The 19,989-nt window shown below is 39.7% G+C and overlaps 1 protein-coding gene across 1 annotated transcript in view; it reads right to left on the reverse strand.

The window, feature by feature from the left end:
• Positions 1-19,989, reverse strand: part of MAP3K20 (mitogen-activated protein kinase kinase kinase 20) — a 564,831-nt gene that overhangs the window by 38,093 nt on the left and 506,749 nt on the right. The window lies entirely within an intron of this gene.

A 19,989-nucleotide genomic window follows, 5' to 3' on the forward strand; every position in this document is an offset into this window, starting at 1 on the left:
GTTATGACTCCTTTTCTTTATCTTTATCTTTCTATTTCTAAGGAGCCTGCCTGCCTCTAGGAACAGTGGCCATTTTGTTAGCACAGTTCATACAGCATTCGTATGTTACATTGGAGACGCACACTGTGATGATTCTTGGGGCATCTGTGGACTGGGAGTCCCTTTGTTACCTCTGCCTCTGGTGAGAGGGAGTCTTGCTTGTGATAGCTGGCTGTCAGCTCCCTGTCACTGCCAGCCCTTCAGCCACTCAAGCACTTTCCTCTGGGCTATGCCAGCCCTAACTTTCCCTTGTATATTAATAATAGTTCCCTTGACTTGTTCCTCTGTGATATTTAGTCCATGATATTGCTTCTCACAGAAATTGCAGATCCTCTGCGCCCTAAGATGCAGCGTATTCCAGGTTACCAGTTTTATTGTAAGACACTGCTCCTGTAAAGCCCACTGCACTTGCGAGCACGTTGATAAAGCAAAAGTTTGTTTAAGAAAGAATAAAGATTTAACTAGAAGTGAGAGAAAGCGATAGAACCAAATGGTTACAACTCGAAACAAAATCATAAAATGCAAACTTACAATAGTTCTCTTTCCACTCTAATATAGCAGGTTTTCCTCCAAAAGTTCAATCTGTTGCAGAGCTGGTTGGTTTCATAAGAACCAGGATCCAAAAGTACTTGAAAGCTCCCTGCTCCTCAAGGGGTTTCCTCAGTGAATGGATCCAGAGTGCCTTTCCCTATGCTGTTATACTGAAACTGTCTTTATTCCAAACCATCTCCTGCCTGCTGTACTGTTCCTTTTCACCTCCATGTTGTCTCAATAGTTTGTGATTGTGTCTCATGGTTTCCCATTGACTGTTCTGGGATGTGGCAAGCGTAGACAATAGAACCTGCATTACCTCACTGGCTGACTAGGGAGGGTTGAACGGGTCATCAAGCAGACATATTACTCCTGGGGACCAAGTCCTTAAAGCAGTGATACTCAGACTGAGGTTTGTGAGCCAGAAGTGGTTCTTTAATGTGTCCCCTGGGGTTCTCTGCAGAACATGATATTAAAATAGTGTGATTTAATCATTAACCAATCAGGATGCTTTCACTATGTTATTAACCAATTGTAATTGATAAAATAATACTTGGTCAGTCATTTTGCTGTGAGAATAATATATATATAAAAAATAAAGGAAACATTCACACTACTATGTCTCTTTTAGATAATGCCGATCACTAATTTGGCTCCTGAGCCATTAAGGTCTGAGTATTGCTGCTTTAAAGCATATTTTCAATATAAACATGTAATTTTTTAAAAATTACCCATACATATATCTCACAATGACTCTGAATCTTGATAAGTTATGAGCTTTCTGTAGATATGTTGCACTTTATGGATAAATAGCCTGTAAGACGCGTTTGGTGTAGTGAATTTGTCAGGGCTGAGGTGAAAGTTCTTTGCAAACAGGGGGCCCTTTGGCAATGGATCTCTGTGTCCCAGTGCTCACTTATGTAGACTTTGCTCTTATACATTCTTGTTTTGTTGTTTACTTTTAGGTTTACTTTCAGCCTGAATGACTCATAAATTGCTACTCTTTCTGTACAGTGAAAACCGCAATGGTGAATATTATTCTCTATATATCTGAGAAATTTTGAGATGGGCTAATTGAATCTCTTAGTAACTGTTTTTTAATATTCAAGGGAACAAGGATAAAATATGGACTTTACTGTGCCTAGGTGTATGCAAGCATGCATTTTGTACATCATGGCCACCAGTGTATTTTTTTCAAAGATCTTTGTTTCTTATGGAATGGAGAGTCTTAACATGAATGCATCATATCCTGGAAGCAGCAAGGTGAAACTGACTGGAATTGTGGATTTTGAAGCACTGTCAGGCCTGAGCACCAACAGCAAAATTCTAAGAAGTTTCGCTTTGCTGCTCTCTGGCCTGCACAGTGAAACACATGAGAAGAAAAATAACAGGTGGAGACTGCATGAGCATAGGAGGAAGAGCTGGGAGAAAGGGAAACTGCACAGAACGGAAGGGGAGAGTAGAGAATATAAAGGGAGAAAAATCCTATGTCGGGAGGGCGGAGAACACAGCTGATTGTGGTTGTGGGTGCCAGTTGCCTAAAGCCACTACTTTATTGAGCCTTTTTGATGGTGTCATAGCTCTGCTCCCGGTTCCTAATGGTGCACATCTGGGACATCATCACTGAAATGGACATGAATTCATATGATTCATTACGTCAAATGGTTGAGGAGGGGAGCAGAGTGTTTACAGTTTGTTCCTATTTTAAAGGGAGTCCGTGGGAAAGATGTGAAGAGAAGCGGTGAGACTGACAGGGAAGGGCCAAAAGAGAAAATGACAATTTTAAGCTCTCTGCTCCCTTTCAGTGTCAGTTCGTGGGCCTCCAGCACTCTAAACTGAGTGCCTAGGGTAAGGACTAAACTGGGAACTGTTGATTTCTTTTTATAATAAGAAATGATATTGATATGGCTTTTGGGGCACAAAGTGCTGCTAAAAAGGCAGCCTGGTTTCCTGGGCATAGAAGGAGGGTAAAGGGATCTTAACAATTCAGGAAATCTTATAAGAGTGAGTGAGAATTTCACCTTTTCCCTACTCTTCTGATCCTTTTCCTAGGAAATATTTTTCATGGTGGAAGGATACATAGCATGAATACTCCCAAAATTGTTTGTATACAATAGTTTCATCTTAAATTTAAAAGCTAACATGCCATCCTCTGAAAGCACTAGGCTATGCCACAATGTACAGCACCAGGCTATTTGTGCACTTCTTGGAGGGGTGAACTTCTCCAAGGCATGTACCGATAACCTGCTAACACTCCCAAAGTGGCTTGGTGCTGTAACAGGAACTAGAGACAGACAACACAGAAAGGAAATAGAAAGAGAGGCTGCTTTGTGACAGTGCAGAGTGTTTGGTGCTCATGTGGGAGAAGAGACTGTGATTCTGTTTTCCTACAGCAGTGGTTCCCAATCAAGGGTATGTGTATCCCTGGCAGTGCGCAGAGGTCTTCCAGGGGGTACATCCACTCATCTAGATATTTGCTTAGTTTTACAACAGGTTACATAAAAAGCACTAGCAAAGTCAGTACAAACTAAAATTTCGTACAATTACTTGTTTATACTGTTCTATATACTATGCACTGAAATGTAAGTACAATATTTATATTCCAATAGATTTGTTTTATAATTATGTGGTAAAAATGAGAAAGCAATCTTTCCGTAATAGTGTGCTGTGTTACTTTTGTATTTTTATATCTGATTTTGTAAGCCATTGGTTTTTAAGTGAGGTGAAAGTTGGGGGTACACAAGACAAATCAGACTCCTGAAAGGGGTACAGCAGTCTGGAAGGGTTGAGAGCTACTGCCCTCAACAAGGATGTTCCATGACAGCTACTGGCATTTGCGTGAGTTTACGGGAGGACCAAATGCACTGTAGGTGATGGAGATTTTTAAATCTTTGTTACTAATTATACTTTGTTATTATAAATAATTCCATCTAATGTAGTTTCACTAATTTTATATGTAAATGCTTGTACATCTTTAAATGTCTGCTGTGTTTGGTGCTGCTACACAGAATGCGCAAAAAGAGTCCTTGCCAGGAAAAGGGCCCTTTATGCTAAGGGCCCAGTCCTGTAACCATGTAATATGTGAGTAATTCTATTCATATGAGGAATGCCATTGAAGTCAGTGGGACTACTCAGATGAGTAAAGTTACTGTTGTTCATGTGGTTGCGGGATCAGGCTCTAGCGGAGCTTATGAGCTACTTGTGTACCATATTTGACAGCGTTTCTTAGGTATTTTTTCAGCATTACCTTTTCCCACCGTTCGATACCTCATGTGGGGAAAGTAGTATCTGTTGAAAGAATAGGTTCTATATTTGGTAATGAAGGCAAGAACATGTCTGAAAGAAAAAGACTTTTGAAGCAGCATGCTGCTGGCTCAAAGATTCCTCAACAAATTCTGTCGTGCTCCATCTCTGAGGCGTGCTGCCCTCTTGCCAGCCTAAGCCATGATGGATCAATTCGGGAACTGCTTGAGACTCTGCACGATATGCTTCAATGTCCTCTTTCTTCTCTTGAAGAAAGATGCAGGAAAATGTCAGAGAGAATTAACAACTTAGATGGGCGGGTGGCTGGAATTGAAAACTGTAAGGAGATGATTGAGAGCAAAGCACTATCCCACAAGGAAAGAGTTACTAATACTGTGACGGTGGGGTTAGACAAGATTTTAAAAGTACTGTGCAGTCCCCCCCAAAAAGAGGAAAAAGAACATCAAAATAATCTGGAGCTACTTCCAGAGCACCACCATTAATGATCAAAATAGCCCCACAAGACTACTATTTAATACTCCATGTTATAGAGTATCATAGCATCTAGCCACTAAAACGATAAGCACTCTATAAATACAGTGTATAATGATATTAGGCTGAAAAAGGAAAAAAAATGGGATGGTGGAGTGGTTTATGGTGGATTTTGCAAATTTCATTAGCCCTCAACCACCGAAGTTCAGTCCCCAGTAGCATCTCAAAACCACTCTGACAAGTGGTAGGTGTGGGCTTCTCAATCAACTTTTCCTTATAGCTCTTTTTCTGAGTAATCCAGAATGCAAATACATGAAATTGCTCTTAAATCTGTTTGAGTTCTGCCAATGCTAACATAGGGAATTCCATCATTGACCTGGCCCTCTGCAGAGAATGCAAAATGAATTTTATATTGCCCTCACAGTTGCATTACATTTCAAATGGTGAAAGTGTGTAAATGTAAAAAATCTCCAACAAGAAGGGAAAATATTTCCCTAAAACTGTAAAGGGACGGAGGCAGATTGAAATAGGCCCCATATTTAGGCTGTATTAAAAACAAGAATTTACCCACAAAAAGACAATATCTGGGTGAAAGACCTTTAGGTAAAACCCATCACTAATGATACAACTAGTTTATTAATGTGTATTTTTAGTATTTGCATGTTTGTTCTGAATGAATTTGCAGGGAGTTAATTCTGAGTTAATTCCATGCCTTGCCATTTTTTATTTCTTTATTTGGTATAGGCCCTTGAGCCAGGGATGTAGCAGAAACTTTCACTGAAAGGTGAAACAGAGTATTAAGTTTATTTTGACATGTATTTTGTTAAATAACCAAATAATGATGGAAGTACAACTCCTCTATTAACTTGTGTTAACTAAGGTGTTTCTATGTGGGTCAGGAAGGATGATCTTGTGAGTGCTGAACTGGGATTCAGGAGACCTGAGTTCAATTGCCACAAATCTTCCTGTGTGACCTGGGACTAGCCCCTTCATTTTCGCCTGTGCCTCAGTTCCCCATCTGTGAAATAGGGATAATATCCTCCCAATCTCACATGAGTGTTTTGAGGATAAAATCCATTATGGGTGTGAGATGCTCAGAAACTATGGTAGTTTGAAATCTTAGGTCATTGCTTTGATAATAAACATTTCTGGAGATCTGAAGTGTTGGTCTTGTTCAATAGTAATATGTCCTGAGAGATGACAGTACTTCATCTTGCAAACTGTACACATGAAAATAATTGTCTTCAGGAAGGGTTAGTTGCAACAGTGAAGATGCCTGTGTTTTCAGCAGTTGGAAGTGCTCAGATTTGTATCTCCATACAATACATGTGAAACAATTTTATATAGAATTACAACAGGAGATGTGAGATACTCTACAAGTTTCATCATCTTTCCCTAGGAAACAGTGGCCTAGACTCAGTTTTGGGTGTCTATTGAAATGTCTTCTGTTTCTTGATGGAGTATTTATACTGATAACCAAACTGATTTTGGACAAATGATGGTTGATTCAATGAGAATATGGAGAAAATGTATAGGACTTAGCTCATTATCATCCTAGCTTCCATTTTTTTGATCCGTACTACAGTCAGCTCCATCAGCCTGCCTGTGGGAAATACTCGATTAACATTTTTAATGCTTATTGATTTCTATTAGAACAGAGCAATATCTGGCTGAGTTGTTTTTTCAGAAGTCAGCTAGTACAGTACCATTAATTCTTTTTAATGAGAAGTTACTTTTCCCCTAATTCAACAAAAAAGGCAGCTGACAAGGTTCTGTTGGACATTTAGAAACCCAAGAAATGGTTTTATATATGACTTTTTGAAAGCCACTTCTGAGTGGTGCTTTTTCATTTCTTGCAAAGAAGTGATTAATCTCTTGACTTGTATGAAGTGATCTAGCATTGCCTGGTTCACTATTGATGACATTATAGCAGACTACAGAATCATAAGGATTTAGACCTCAGTTCAGGAGAGCACTTAAGCACGTGTTTAACTTTTAAGTCTATGCTGAGGTCCCACTGACCTGGGGCCTTAGTTCTTTGGAAGAAAGCAGCACTTCAGAAAATGCATTGTCCCCTCCTGAATAAAATTAACTTTCAAATTTAATTGACTAATTTTATTATGCGTGTTTGTCTTTCTAGTAATAATACTAGAGTGATTTATCATTTATCCGAGAATATAATGGCTCCAGTGACTAACCTTAGTGTCACTAAAAAAATGTAATACTGCTAAATATCTATGATTTTATGGTAGTATTTAACCTAAAATGGGTTAAAATGAAAGTTCATTTGTTAAAGGAAAGTTCATTTGTTAATTACATATCTACTATTCAACATGAATATTGACTATAATTTCTTATACCCTTAACTGTTGAATGACGGAGTGGAAAAATAGACCTACACTTCTAATTTATTTTAGACCTGTTTTAAAAACCAGGGAACGATAGCTGCAATAGGTGGAAAAGGATGGATATTTATTTTTCCATAACATTATAAAATGTAACTGGTGTAGAAGATTGTAACTTAATTTCATTGCTTAAAGACCTGGCGATTCCTATTCGTGCCAGATCCTTAATATTCTCTCAGCAACAAAAGACTACAGAAAAACAATCAAAAATTCGTAACAGCATCATCATACATGTATATCAGCAAGAGGGGTAATAATGCCACACAGTATCTAACTTCTGTTGCACTGTCAAAAATGGACAATTCTCTTTTTCTTATAATTAATCTTTTCAGAAGAGGGGAGAAATAGTGGGATTTGGTTGCCAAATTCTTTCATTATTTCTTTCTTTTCTGCAGGGTATGAAGGACTAAGGAGTGGTAGATATGGGGCTGGCATCCAAGGGAGTATATGTGCATTTATTTCCCGAGCAGCTAGAAGCAAGACTGCTGATCTTGGGAGCCAACTTTCCTTGCTAAACAACGTTAAGAAGACTAAAAAGTTCATGAATGATATTTTTAGAGAGGTGAGCATGCCAAGCAAAGGAAGGTCTGAAGTGTACAGTGTAGAAGATAGTTGTAGATGAAAGATAAGTTACTGTGGATAGCAAAGGGGGGAAAAAAGGCAGAGCCATCCAGAAGAGACTGTGAATATTGAAGTGCAATAGTTAAGACAGTTCCTCCATCCTGTAAACACTTGATGGCAAAGCAAGCCTGCAGAAATTAACTAAACAAAATCAGTCGTCCCATCAAACATGCCCTGACTCAAGAAGAGAAAAGAAATGGATATAACAAAAAGCAAGCATTAAAGTATGTGTTGGGGGACTGTGTAGTTGGAAATCTAAGTTTTGCAGTATGCTGTCTTGATTGTGCATTTCTCGCAGTTTCCCTTCTGGAATCCCGGGTAGAACAGAGAACATCATAGAGGGACACGCTACTAACTGGAGCTGAAAAGCACCTGTTGGCACTGGTCTGTGTTGGAACCTGATTGCAAAGAAGCAGGCTAGTGTATTTTATTTAAGCTATAATAAAAGAGCAGCCATCCTGGGAACTCTTGACAACTTTCAGAAAATGCACTAACAGACCTGCCAGTTCCCAGAGAGCTACTTAAATACACAGTGACAAAGTACTATAACTGAAGTTACTCAAACACTCCCATCCTTAAAGTCCCACATTCCCACTTCCAAATGCCCATCTCCTCAAAGAATTCCCATCCCTTGATAGCACTGGTACCTTTGGAGCTGCCATCCAAGACAGGAGACTGCCTCACTCCCAGGTTCCAAAAGTCATGACTACATCTATCTGGGAATTGTCACTTCTGATAGCCTAGCAGAGCACTGGTGCCAAGGGACACATGCTGCCCCCTGAAGAATGGGACATCCTCTAAATCCTAGAGCTTGGAAGCATAGGAGGGACAGAGAAGCCTCCAAATTGCACCCTACAGTAGAGGTCCATCATGGTGATGTTCTGGGTGTTTTATCCCTGCCCATACCTTGCTGTAGCAGTTCTGGGAGTCTGAGCTGCTCCTCTGTCCATTCCTAGGGCTGGGGCTTGAGGGGGAGGTCACTGCGTTTATGACTTTATGCACTTCCTGCTGGAGCTCAGGGGTGGGGAAGCTGGGTTACCCACTCCACTCTGCTGTAACAATTGCTGCATTCTAAGGGCTGAGTTTATCCCAGAGAGTCTGAGCTGTTCCTCTTCTGCTACATCTTATATATGGGCAAACCAAACTCTGCATGGAAAAAAATCCTAGGAAACTAAGAGTGGGCACAGTTGTACATTGCTGTGTAGGAATCTCTCTTGCAGAGGATAATAGGGCCCTTGGACATGAATAGAACGCCAGATTACAAATGGGATTTGATGTTTAACTACAGTGAATCTTGCTAACATAAACAATATTAAACTGTGAGACTGGAGAGCAAGAAAGAATTGCCCATATTCCCTGGGAAACGGGGATCCCCCCCTTCCCCATGACCACTGGCTAGGAATCATCAGTTAGGATATGGTGAGAACATCCCAGACCTTTACATTTCCTACAACTGTGGCTGATTTTGATAGAACTTTTGTCATTCCTGCCATCCTGTTTCAGTTCATCAGGTGTGAGAAATCAGGAATTATTTAAGAACAAGATCTCAAAAGTCCAGCCAGGCTTCACCCATTCTTAGCATGTTGTAGGATAAGGCTACTTTGAAAAAGTTGCTGATTTCAGGGATAGATGTTCTCCTCCCTTTAAAAAAAACAAACAAACCTGCCATATTCTGAATCAGACAGGTATACACTAGAAATCTGACAGAAAAAAAACTTGTAGCATGTGCACAAAAAATAAAGAGCACTAACCTTTTTTGGGGGGGTTGGGGGGGTGAAGGAGAAAAGGATCAATTCATAGGTGTAGTTTGACTTCAGTATTTGGAGGGGCAGTTCCATTCAGGCTAATGGGGGCACATTGGGGGAGGGCAATTCTTGCAGTTTGGGGGAGAAACACCTGCCCTGTGCCTCCCCAACTATGCCCATAGATAGATTAAACCATTCTAGGGAAACATACCCAATGTTAAGGGTCAAATTTTGTACAAGGCAGTTTATGTGCAGGATTCCCAATCTTCTTAAGTGCAATTTATGCTATTGAAAATCAGACTTTAGAATTATGGAATAAAGGATGTATTGAAAATGTGTCCTGATCCTGCAAACATTCATGCCAATGCTTAACTTTAAACACTCAAGTAGTCCCATTGACTTTGATGGCATACTTGCATGAGTGCAGTTCAGCATGTGCAAAAGTGTTTGTGGGATCTGGGTTCTGAGATGAAATCCTGTCCCCATTGAAGTCTCTGGGAGTTCTGCCACTGAAGTCAATTAGACCAGCATTTCACCCTTAATTTGCAATTAACTGTTGACATAGTCCTAGGAAGAATGTTGTCATTTTGGTTTTTTTTTTTAAGTTTATGAAAACAAAGTAGTACTTCAATAATCCAGGTTAATCTGGCCCTCAAGAAAGAGAGGCAATACATTGAAAAATATTTTTAGAAAATAATACAGAATTGTTCTAACTCCTATTAATTTTTAGGAGTAGAAGGACACGTGCAGAAAGTACAAACATTTGAGAGTGCCATTATACTGGGAAGGCTGGCAAATAATGCTGGAATAGGACCAGTTTAAAATGACTGGGAGTAAACTGGCAAATGGTCTGAGTAGTAGTCACCTAGTCAATGGTGATCTACAGAAGTGGTAGGGGAGAGGTGGTTTTATTGTATTATTTTAACAAATCATTCACACAGAAGGCCTGAGGTTGGCTAGGTTTTTTTCATCCCGTTAGTGTTTTACTTTACCAAGATCGGTGTGAAGTTTTTTTGTTGTTTTAAGTCTCTCAGATGTGATATTTTCAGTCCTTAAGTGAGGGAGTAGAAGGATGTTGCATTTGCCTCCTAGGTGTTTCTAAGTAAGAGAGCTGTTTTTATTACCACCTATTTAACTTTGATGGATCCCAGTATTTTACACAGTCAACTGAAACTGCCAACCTCTGTATTTCTTGGGATTTGTGGTGATTGTAAACCTGGTTGTCACTATTTTGCAGGAAAAACAGGGTAGACAAATGAATTACTAATGTGTCTTCCATTGTGGGTTTTTTTTTTTTAATCCTTAACTTCTCCCCCAACCCAACCCCTTCAGCCTACTTTATAAATCATAAAGAAGCAAAAAAAGAGCACAAACCCTATCCCTTTTCCTGGTCACTTTAAAAAAAAATTATGAAGAAAGTAGTAGTGAAAATAGCAAAAGGTTTATACATTAAGGGGGATTCTCTGCACCTGTACAGAGCAAGTTTCAAGATCAGGGCCTAAAGGATCACAAGCTACAAGGAACTGTTTAAGAAAAGGAACTGTAGTTGATACTGGATAGAAATTAAGACCCTCAGTTCACTGTTCCGTACAGATAGGAAAATTCATAGAACAATGGAATTTATAAATGGCAGCTGTAAAAATGTCTACTAAGGTCACACCTAGGGCATCACGCACAAATTTAAGTATTATTAGTGTTTGTGAGGAGAAATGAGGTAATCCAATGATTCTACAAGAGACATCAGTTTGAGAGTTAACTAGTTTATTCATATGACCAAAGAAAAGTCTCCAGTTGATTGGTAGCCTCAGGTTTTTACCTTTTTCTCCACGACCCAGTCTCTTCCAGCACCATGTTGTGGATTTGGAAAGCTGGACTTTTGAAATAGAGGCCATGTCATGTGAGCGTACTCCAGTGTTACAATATACGTGTATAACAAAAAAACCTATTTTTTTCTTACAGTGCCTATTGTGTACCAAGTTCCATTGCAAAGTATTTAAAACTCCTAGAAACTTACTGTTTAATCTTCTCCCTGTAGAAATGTTAGGCTTATTTTACTTTCAGATTGCACCTCTTCCTGGCACCTACTGGTTGAATTCTCCTTTTAATGTGTTTTCCTTTATCACGTGGGACCATTTCACTGGCATTTTCTAGTAGAGGTTGGGCTCGTCTGCTTTCATGATTGAGAAGGTTTAAATTCTTTTAATGGAATCAATATTGCATAACATAAAAATACCTCTTCTAATTAGAAGGTGAAGAAATGGAGAGGAAACAAGGTTTGCCAGACTCTATGTAAAATAACAAAAGATGAATTTTTCCAGAAGGTAAGTCTCCACTATTTCTTTATTCCTATGCTGTTGTTATGTGGAGGGTAGAAGGATTGTCTGATGAACATTTTTGACAATGGGAGCCACAATTATGGACCTTTCCAGAAAACACTTTACCTGGTGTATATTCATTTGCAGCAGTATATGTTGGTCCTGGTAGTTTGTAGGATTAAGAATACAGTCCATTGTGATAACATTGGAGGAGACAAATTGAAAAAGTACAGGGAAAACAATGTGGGTAATAAGGGGCCCAGAGGTTAACTTCTAGGAAGTTAGAAAAATTAGATTTGTTAGTGTAGTAAAGTGGAGATTACAAGGTGAAATGAATGGGTAATATCCTGACTTCTGTGATCTCACCTGTCAAAGTACAGGTTTTTTCTCCCTGCCACCAATAAAAATATTCTTGCTTTGTGAAAGGAGTATAAGACCGCTTTCTCTTTGTAGAAAACAAATTGCTGCTTTGCATTATCTGATGATGTTACTTTGGTAACTTATTCTGTCTACTAATTAAATAATAAAGCTACTCAAATTTTAGAGGAAAATAACTAATGTACTTTTTATTTACATGTATTCATACAGAATCAAAAGCCAGGCAACAGGATGAATAAAAAATTAAAATGTAAATAGCAAACTAAACTTTGAACAGTTACTTCTCCTTAGTAAAATAGAAACTACTAAGTAAAAGGGAACAAAACTTGTCCTGACTCAACTGTTTTAAAACACTAAGGAATGTTTCAGCCCCTGGCAGTTCACTAATGTCCCAGATGATAGTCAGTCCCTTTATTTACAATATATAAAGTCTGAATCACAGAGTCTCTGATGGTCCTACTCTTTGGAGATCTGTCACTTATGCTGGCTAAGGGTCAAAATCTCGTTTGTGAAAAAAATGTAGTACTCTGTGCACTAGTGTCTGGATACATGCCTTGGATAGCTATTCTCCTGATGACTTTCATGTTATGTCCATATGGGATACCTCACATTGACCTCCAGCCAAATGCAGATAGTATCCCGGGAACTGGTGCAAACCTATCTTCTCATTCTGGTTTGCTAATTTCCTGGGGCCTAGTGGACTTTGATTTTTCCTATCTCCTGGCCAGCCCCTCGTTGAGTCTGACTAGATCAAATGGAAAAAATGGTATTCTTAATCCTTAATCTTAATCGCTGTAGGGCTACCCACTTGAAACGTGGCCCAATCTTGCCTGTGGTTTGCTCCAAATGCTAGCGTTTTCCTTGACCTACTTGCTAATAGTTAGTTATGGCTCTTGTTGGCTAGCAAGAGATAGATGTTAGAACTTTCACAACTGCCTTATCCATGCAGAACAGCAATCTACCCTTCTAAAAGGCAATTGTCCTTTAAAGCAAAAGAGCCTTTAAAGTTCCATTACTTTGACTGAAATTTTCCTTGCAGACAGAGCTCCCGCATGGGCTTTATTTACCAGGCCACTTTCCTGGGCTGCCTTCTGACACTCGGATAATTCTAGGATGGGGAGTGTCTAAGTACCTAGAGACCCATGGCAGCCTGAATACTGAGGTGGTGCTTTTCTGACTTTTCAATATTATGATTATTATCTGAATTACTGTAGCACCTAGGGACCCCAGTGTGCAGAAACACAACAAAAAGATATTCCCTGACCCGAAGTACTGCCTCAAACTCAACTCTGGTTGCAAACTTCCTGCTCAAACAGCAACTTATCACTGGACACGTGGTTGTCTTCTGGGCACCAATGTTGTGTTCCTGACCAACAGCCCTCCCTGTTGACTCTCACCAGCAGAGGGATCCTTTTTGTGACTTCCTCAGCTAGAACCAGATCTCAAGGTTATTGAAGTCGATTGAAGGATTCCTATCCATTTTCAATGGACTTTGGATCAGGTCGCTAAACTGTTGGTCATGCAGCTGGCTCAAACTACTACTTCCTGGCTTCAAGAGGCCTTTACAGTCAGCCTGTTTTTGGCCCCACCAACAACTCTCTTTGAAAACTGGTCCTCCTCCAACTTTGTTATGCAAATAAAGCCCCATCTAGTATAAGGAAAGGGGAGAATATTTAGAAAATAGCAGCTAAAGGCTCTTTCTCATTTACTACAACCAAAAGAAAATTGCTGGTAGGAGAGAGGGCTGAAAATCAGGATGGAGTTGGGCTCTAACAAGTTTAATAAGTTTGCCTCTGACCTATGTTACTGCTTTGTTTTTAGTTGCGCTGACAATGTGCTTGGCACTTAAACACAAAAGAATGCATAGTCCTCTAACTTTTATTACATTAAACAAAGGACTAAAATACAGGAGGGAAAGTGAGAGGATTTTAAAAACACAGTCTCTGTGTGGTATCTGGACCTTCCTCTCTGAGTAACTTCTTCAAGCACAAGACTTGTTTCTGCCTTTTCACCCTTTAGTCAAAGCTGTATGATTTAAGATGACTTATTTAATTGAGTCCCAACTGATTCTTCAACTTCATCTTAACTCCCAGCCTTCAAAAGTAAGAGACCCTGGATGTCAGCTTCCCTAGTGACAAAGAACACATGCCACCTTCAATTTTTTTTCTCTTTCTCATCTTACCTAGTTCTATTCTAGGATACTGCATAACATGCACACAACTTCACTGAGGTATAACGTAACATGAATGTCCCAAAACAATGAATTGAACAAGTATTTTTTAAACAAAGGTTCTGTAACTTCTTATGGACCACTAAAGATAGTTGGCTGCAACTTCTGTTGCTATCTTTAGAAAAGAGTTACACCTCCACTTGATATAATGCAACCCAATCTAACATGAATTTGGATATAATGTGGTAAAGCAGCGCTCTGGGGGGGTGGGAATGAGCACTCTGGTGGATCAAAGCAAGTTTGATATAACGCGGTTTCACCTATAATGCAGTAAGATTTTTTGGCTCCTGAGGACAGGATTATATCGAGGTAGAGGTGTATGTGCAAGCAGAAGGAAAAGACATTTTCTAAGTATTAAAGATGATAGAGTTGTCTGGCTTCCTACTGGAGCTCTTCCATCTGACATAGTACTGAGCTGATATTCTAGCACAGTCACTGTGCTATTGTAGGAGCTGTAAATTTGATGAAGCTTAAATTACAAGCGGCCAGGTCATTGCTTTGAAGTGACACTTCTGCAAAAGTTGGTGTTCTAATGTTCTGCCCATATTCCACCTTATGTAATTACATATGACCTTTCTAAACTTCCTCCTTAGTTCAACAATGTATATTCTGCACTTCCTGTTCTGAACTCTTACTGCAAGAGTTGCTACATTCACCTTAGAAATGCATGTATTTCAGAGATTAATGGAATGAGACTATATAGATATAGGACTTCATTCAGCCCTGAATCACATCTGCTTTGTCCCGTGTTGGTGTCACCTGTTAGCAGAAAGTCTACCCAGCCTATTGTAGGGCACCTGCATTTGGCCATAAACAGCCCAAAAACAGAGGCACTGGTTATGGCCAAGTTGTCCTGGAGTATATGGTGACTCACCGCATCTGCTGGGTAATCACTGCTGGCTTGATTCCTGTGGAGTCCAGATTACAATTCATAGGTGCCTTCAGGAAGCTGGAGGTGGAAACACTACCTACCCTTCTCTGACAGTGAATCCCTCTATTAGACCACAGCAGCCCCTTCAGTCCTGGGGGTGCAATTTGCATTCCCTGTGTCTTCAATGAATCAGGCTCATAGTATGTAATGCATTTGACACTTTGGGGGAAAGTCACTCTATAAATTGTTGCATATCTCATTGCCACTTCCTGACTGTTCTGGCTGTGTAAATTTGTTTGGTATTAGAATTAGCTAGAGAACTTGTTCTTTTGTGATCCTAATTTCCTTGTTTCTTTTTTTTGCCTTGAAATTTGTCTCCTCCTGATCTGACCATTATAGAAAATACTTAGAATTTTACTAATAGTTGTTTATTACTAATAGATTTTTTTTTCCCTTTCAGGCCTTTTTTTAAAGACACTTCACAGTTCTTTGCAATTTTTCTTTCATTTCTCAACTTACCCTCTTTTTAACACTTATATTTATCCTTTAATATTACAGTCCTCCTTTTTACCTGATTTTTTTTTTTTTTTTTTTGTATTCCTCTGCAGTGCCCCAGGAGTTTTACTTGCTCTAATGGAAAAAGCTATTTCCACTTTTTAAATGGTCAGAAGAGAAGCTGAGGGAACTCCACCCTGGGACTGAACATGATTGATAAGGGAATATTCCAATTAGAGTTTGGATAGTTGATGATAGTTTCGCATTTGGGCAGAAGTCATGAGAGGATGCGAAGACTGATACAGTGAGAAAACAAAATAATTTGAAAGAACAAAGGGAAAACAAGTCTATTGTAAAAGAAGCAGGAAAATAAGCACTGTAGTAGTGGGGAAAGAAGAAAGTCTAGAAAGGTAGGTTTAAGTTAGGTAAAGTAGCTTACAAATAAGTTTGGCTAGTACTAAATCAAGCAGTTAAATAGAAAAACTGCTTGAACAAATATATACTTTTCATAATGAATAGGACAAGTAACTTGCCTGGAATCAATAGTCCCATCAGCAAAATGGCAGCAAAGAGACTGCCATTAATAACACTTTTATCTGACCAGGATTTAGTTTGCAGACTTTTGTTTGTTTGTTTGTCAAAAAACTGGACCTAATACTGTTTCCTGTGGCAAGTCCCTAGCCACCTCTGTCCTGCTCTTTCATTTGTACAGCATCTCGCACAATGAGCACTCAATCAGGATTGGGGTCTCTGGGAACTATGATATGGATATTATATTACAGTCTGTAGCCACTTTCTCACCAGTGTTATGAAGCCAGTTTTTATCTAATGGACTCCAATCCTTACTCTAATAGATAAACTTAGTAAATAATGTATACTGCATCACTCATTGGTTGTAATCCCTGCCTCAAAGGAAGTTGGATTTCTGGGTTAGGGAAGATACTAGAAATGTTAATTGAAAATAGACTATGAGGAATAACTTGGTTACCTAAAGAAAGCTGATGTGGATTCACAAGAGGGTGATCATTCCTATCTTCAAGTGCAAAAGAATTCCTTGACCAAGTGACACAGTTGATCACCAGAACATTGGTCATAATTTATTTTGGATTTAAACAAATATTTTGATACAAACCACTCATTTACAATGCGTTAACCAAATACTAAGTTTGGCCCCCTGATCCTGCAATTGGATCTACTATATGTGGGTGGACTCTAACTTCAGAGGTTCACCTGCATGGATCTGATTGCAGGGCCAGAACCTTAGATATCAGAATTAAAATGGAACACACGTTGGGATGGAAAGATTAGGCATCAGCATTGGGATCATGAATGAAAGAACATACAATAAACTGATAATACAAAACTGGAGGGAGGAACAGTCAATATAAAGGAAGAATTAAATGACTTGAGTAAACTAGCAACATATTCAGAATGTTGGTAACAATTCAACATCAACAAATATAGTAAATATAAGCTAAGGACAGGTAAAACAAAACAAGAATATTTTAAACAGCAGAAATTATTCAAGTACTATGTAACAAGTCATAACAGGAACATTATGTAAATTAGAGGTGACCTGTAAAGGGAGAAAAATTGGACTTGTTCTCTTTTTTTTGCTGCCTTATGATATATAGCAGTGGTTCTCAACCTTTCCAGACTACTGTACCCCTTTCAGGAGTCTGATTTGTCTTGCATGCCCCCAAGTTATACCTCATTTAAAAACTACTTGCATACAAAATCAGACATAAAAATACAAAAGTGTCACAGCATACTATTTTTGAAAAGTTGCTTATTTTACCATATAAATATAAATCAATTGGAATATAAATATTGTACTTACATTTCAGTGTATAGCATATAGAGCAGTAAAAACCAGTCATTGTGTGAAATTTTAGTTTGTACTGACTTTGCTAATGCTTTTTATGTAGCCTGTTATAAAACTAGGCAAATATCTAGATGAATTGATGTACCGCCCCCTCTGAGTACTCCCAGGAGTACGCGTATCTCTGGTTGAGAAACACTGATATACAGAATACCTAAATAGGTATGGCACTTTTCTTCCCTTGGCTTGTGTCTTAAATTAGAAAATCAGGTCCTGTTCTAGGCTAGAAGAGTGTACACTGTCTACACTACAAAAATATAGTTTGACAGAGGGTGTCAGTAACATGTGCTGACAAACTGTATCTGAACACTGTCTGTAAGTATAGACATACAAACTGCGCAACTCCATGTCTCATTTGTCAGCATTAGTGTGAATTTTCCTCCCAATTTCAACTCTCATTTCCAAGAATCTTGTGTTAATAAACTATAAAAATTATATACTCCAAATCATATTAACCAGCTAACTATATATTGTTTAGCTTTCCAGCAACAGATTCAAGGATGAAATTCCAACAGAAAAAGCAAAACAAAAATAGAAATTCCAAAATGGAAAAGGTTTTTTTCTGCACTTAGAAAAATGAATTGTGAAAAATGAATTGTGAAAAATGGCTTTGGGAGTTTAACTGCTTGTTGGTAAAACACTTAGGATAAAACTACAGAAGGAATTCTCAGCACGGTAACTGAGGACAGCTAAGACTGGACCTATTTCTGGAAATGTACATTGACAGGAAACGTGGAGATGGGGAAAGATCAGGCTATTTATTCTGATTTAAGTTTCTCTCAGTAAGTTTCCTGAGTAGAAACTGCTATAGAGGCTAAGCCTCCCAATAGGAAAGATGGCTAAGATCTGCAAGAAAATGATGTTGGAGCCCATTTAAAAAAAAAAGACATAGCATATGTCTACACTGCTGGAGACCAAACATCTATGCTGCAATTTTCTAGCCCTGCAGCCCGAGCCAGTTGACACTGGCCAGCCATGGGTGTTTTACTGCAGCATAGACATACTCCATGTCTCAAGATTCTGACCAGGTTTCTGGACTTGCTATTGGCCTCCATTTTTCAGGTATTCTCTTGGTATGACCCAGGACCTTTAGAAACTAAATGCAGAGATTCTAGGTCACCGCAGTGTACACAGTGTATCCTTAGGGTAATTCTCTGTGGTTTACATTACATCAAAGCCTAGAACCAGAGAAGAGTTTTAGGCCTCCTTGGTGCCTTCTAGTCTGGTGTGTTCTCTCTAGGAAGAATTTAGATGGGGTAGGGAGATGATGCATTGAGGTGTCCACCTTCCATGTCAAATACCTATGACTCCTAATATGGAATCAAGAGCTAAGCATTATTAACAACACACATGCCAGTATATCCTTATACAGTGCTTTACAGAGTAAAATACATTCCCTGAGTTCATAATCTATGGTTTCTTTAAAAAAAAAAAAACCAAGCCTGTTATGTTGCATTGCAGTTGACATATCAGGAATGATACATGAACAGTCTCAGGAGTTCCTCTTAGCCCGCGTCCAGACTACCCCGCCGTATCGGCGGGTTAAAATCGATTGCTCGGGGATCGATATATCGCGTCTAGTCTAGACGCGATATATCGATCCCCGAGCGCGCTTACATCGATTCCGGAACTCCATCAACCCGGAGTTCCGGAATCGACACGGAAAGCCGCGGATATCGATCCCGCGCCGTCTGGACGGGTGAGTAATTCGATCTTAGATATTCGACTTCAGCTACGTTATTCACGTAGCTGAAGTTGCGTATCTAAGATCGATTTTCCTCCCCTAGTCTGGATGAGGCCTTAGGTAAGCAATGTTGACAAGAGTTAGGCTTGAAAAGGCAGAACATAACCCAGTACTTCTATATGCACTTGCTTGATTTAGTGGCTTCAGAGAGAACAGTAAACATTTAACATTTTATCATGTGTAACATAACTTTCCATACAGATATTAAATCTTATTCAGAAGACATTGTTTTTAATGGGCAGAAGCAACAGATCAGCAAGTCTCAAGTATTGCAGATGGACCTTTTTGGACTGAGATCTGAGGTGTCAACCAGAGGTGGATTTGTCAGAAGATTCACAATTTGCAGTAGCAAACTCAAGATTTAAGGTATGCCTAGTGTGACTAACTGTGCTGTGAAATCTATCTTAAATATGAAATTCTGTTGTTTTAGAGAATCAGTAATCATGGGGGAGTATATCTTGACGTTTTTCAGGGAAGCATGAGCAAGTGAAGCATTTATAACACAGGTGAGTTTCCCACCATCATGGAGTTTGAACGCTACAACAAAGAGGAACTGTACACACAGGGCTTGTCTGCTTGGGCCCAGCCATTTTAAAGCGGGTGCTACAGCTACGTTAGGAAGCTGTACCCTATTACATGAATCCGCTCCCGTCGTAACAAAGCCCCTGCCTGCTGCATTTCAACTGCACTAACTACTTCGTGGGGTTTTTGTAAGGCGCTGCCTGCCGCCGCCCCCTGGGAGCGGCTGTCACAAGCTGAGTGACAACGCGAACGAGGGAGATTTCAAACCCTGCAGCGGGAGAGCGGAAACGTCTCCCACGAACCAGGCCAGCGGGGAAGGCAGCCGGCTGGAACCAGGCCCTGCCAACGGCCCCGCACCGAGCGCGCAGCCCTAGTGCAGGCGGCAGCAGCTGGAGCTGCCTGCCCGGAGCGCTGGCTCTGAAGGTGCAAGGCCCTCAAGCGCCCCCCGCCCCGAGGGAGCCCGGGGCAGCCTCGGG

Source organism: Gopherus flavomarginatus, chromosome 10 (genome assembly GCF_025201925.1).
Source record: "Gopherus flavomarginatus isolate rGopFla2 chromosome 10, rGopFla2.mat.asm, whole genome shotgun sequence".
Taxonomy (NCBI): Eukaryota; Metazoa; Chordata; order Testudines; family Testudinidae; genus Gopherus; species Gopherus flavomarginatus.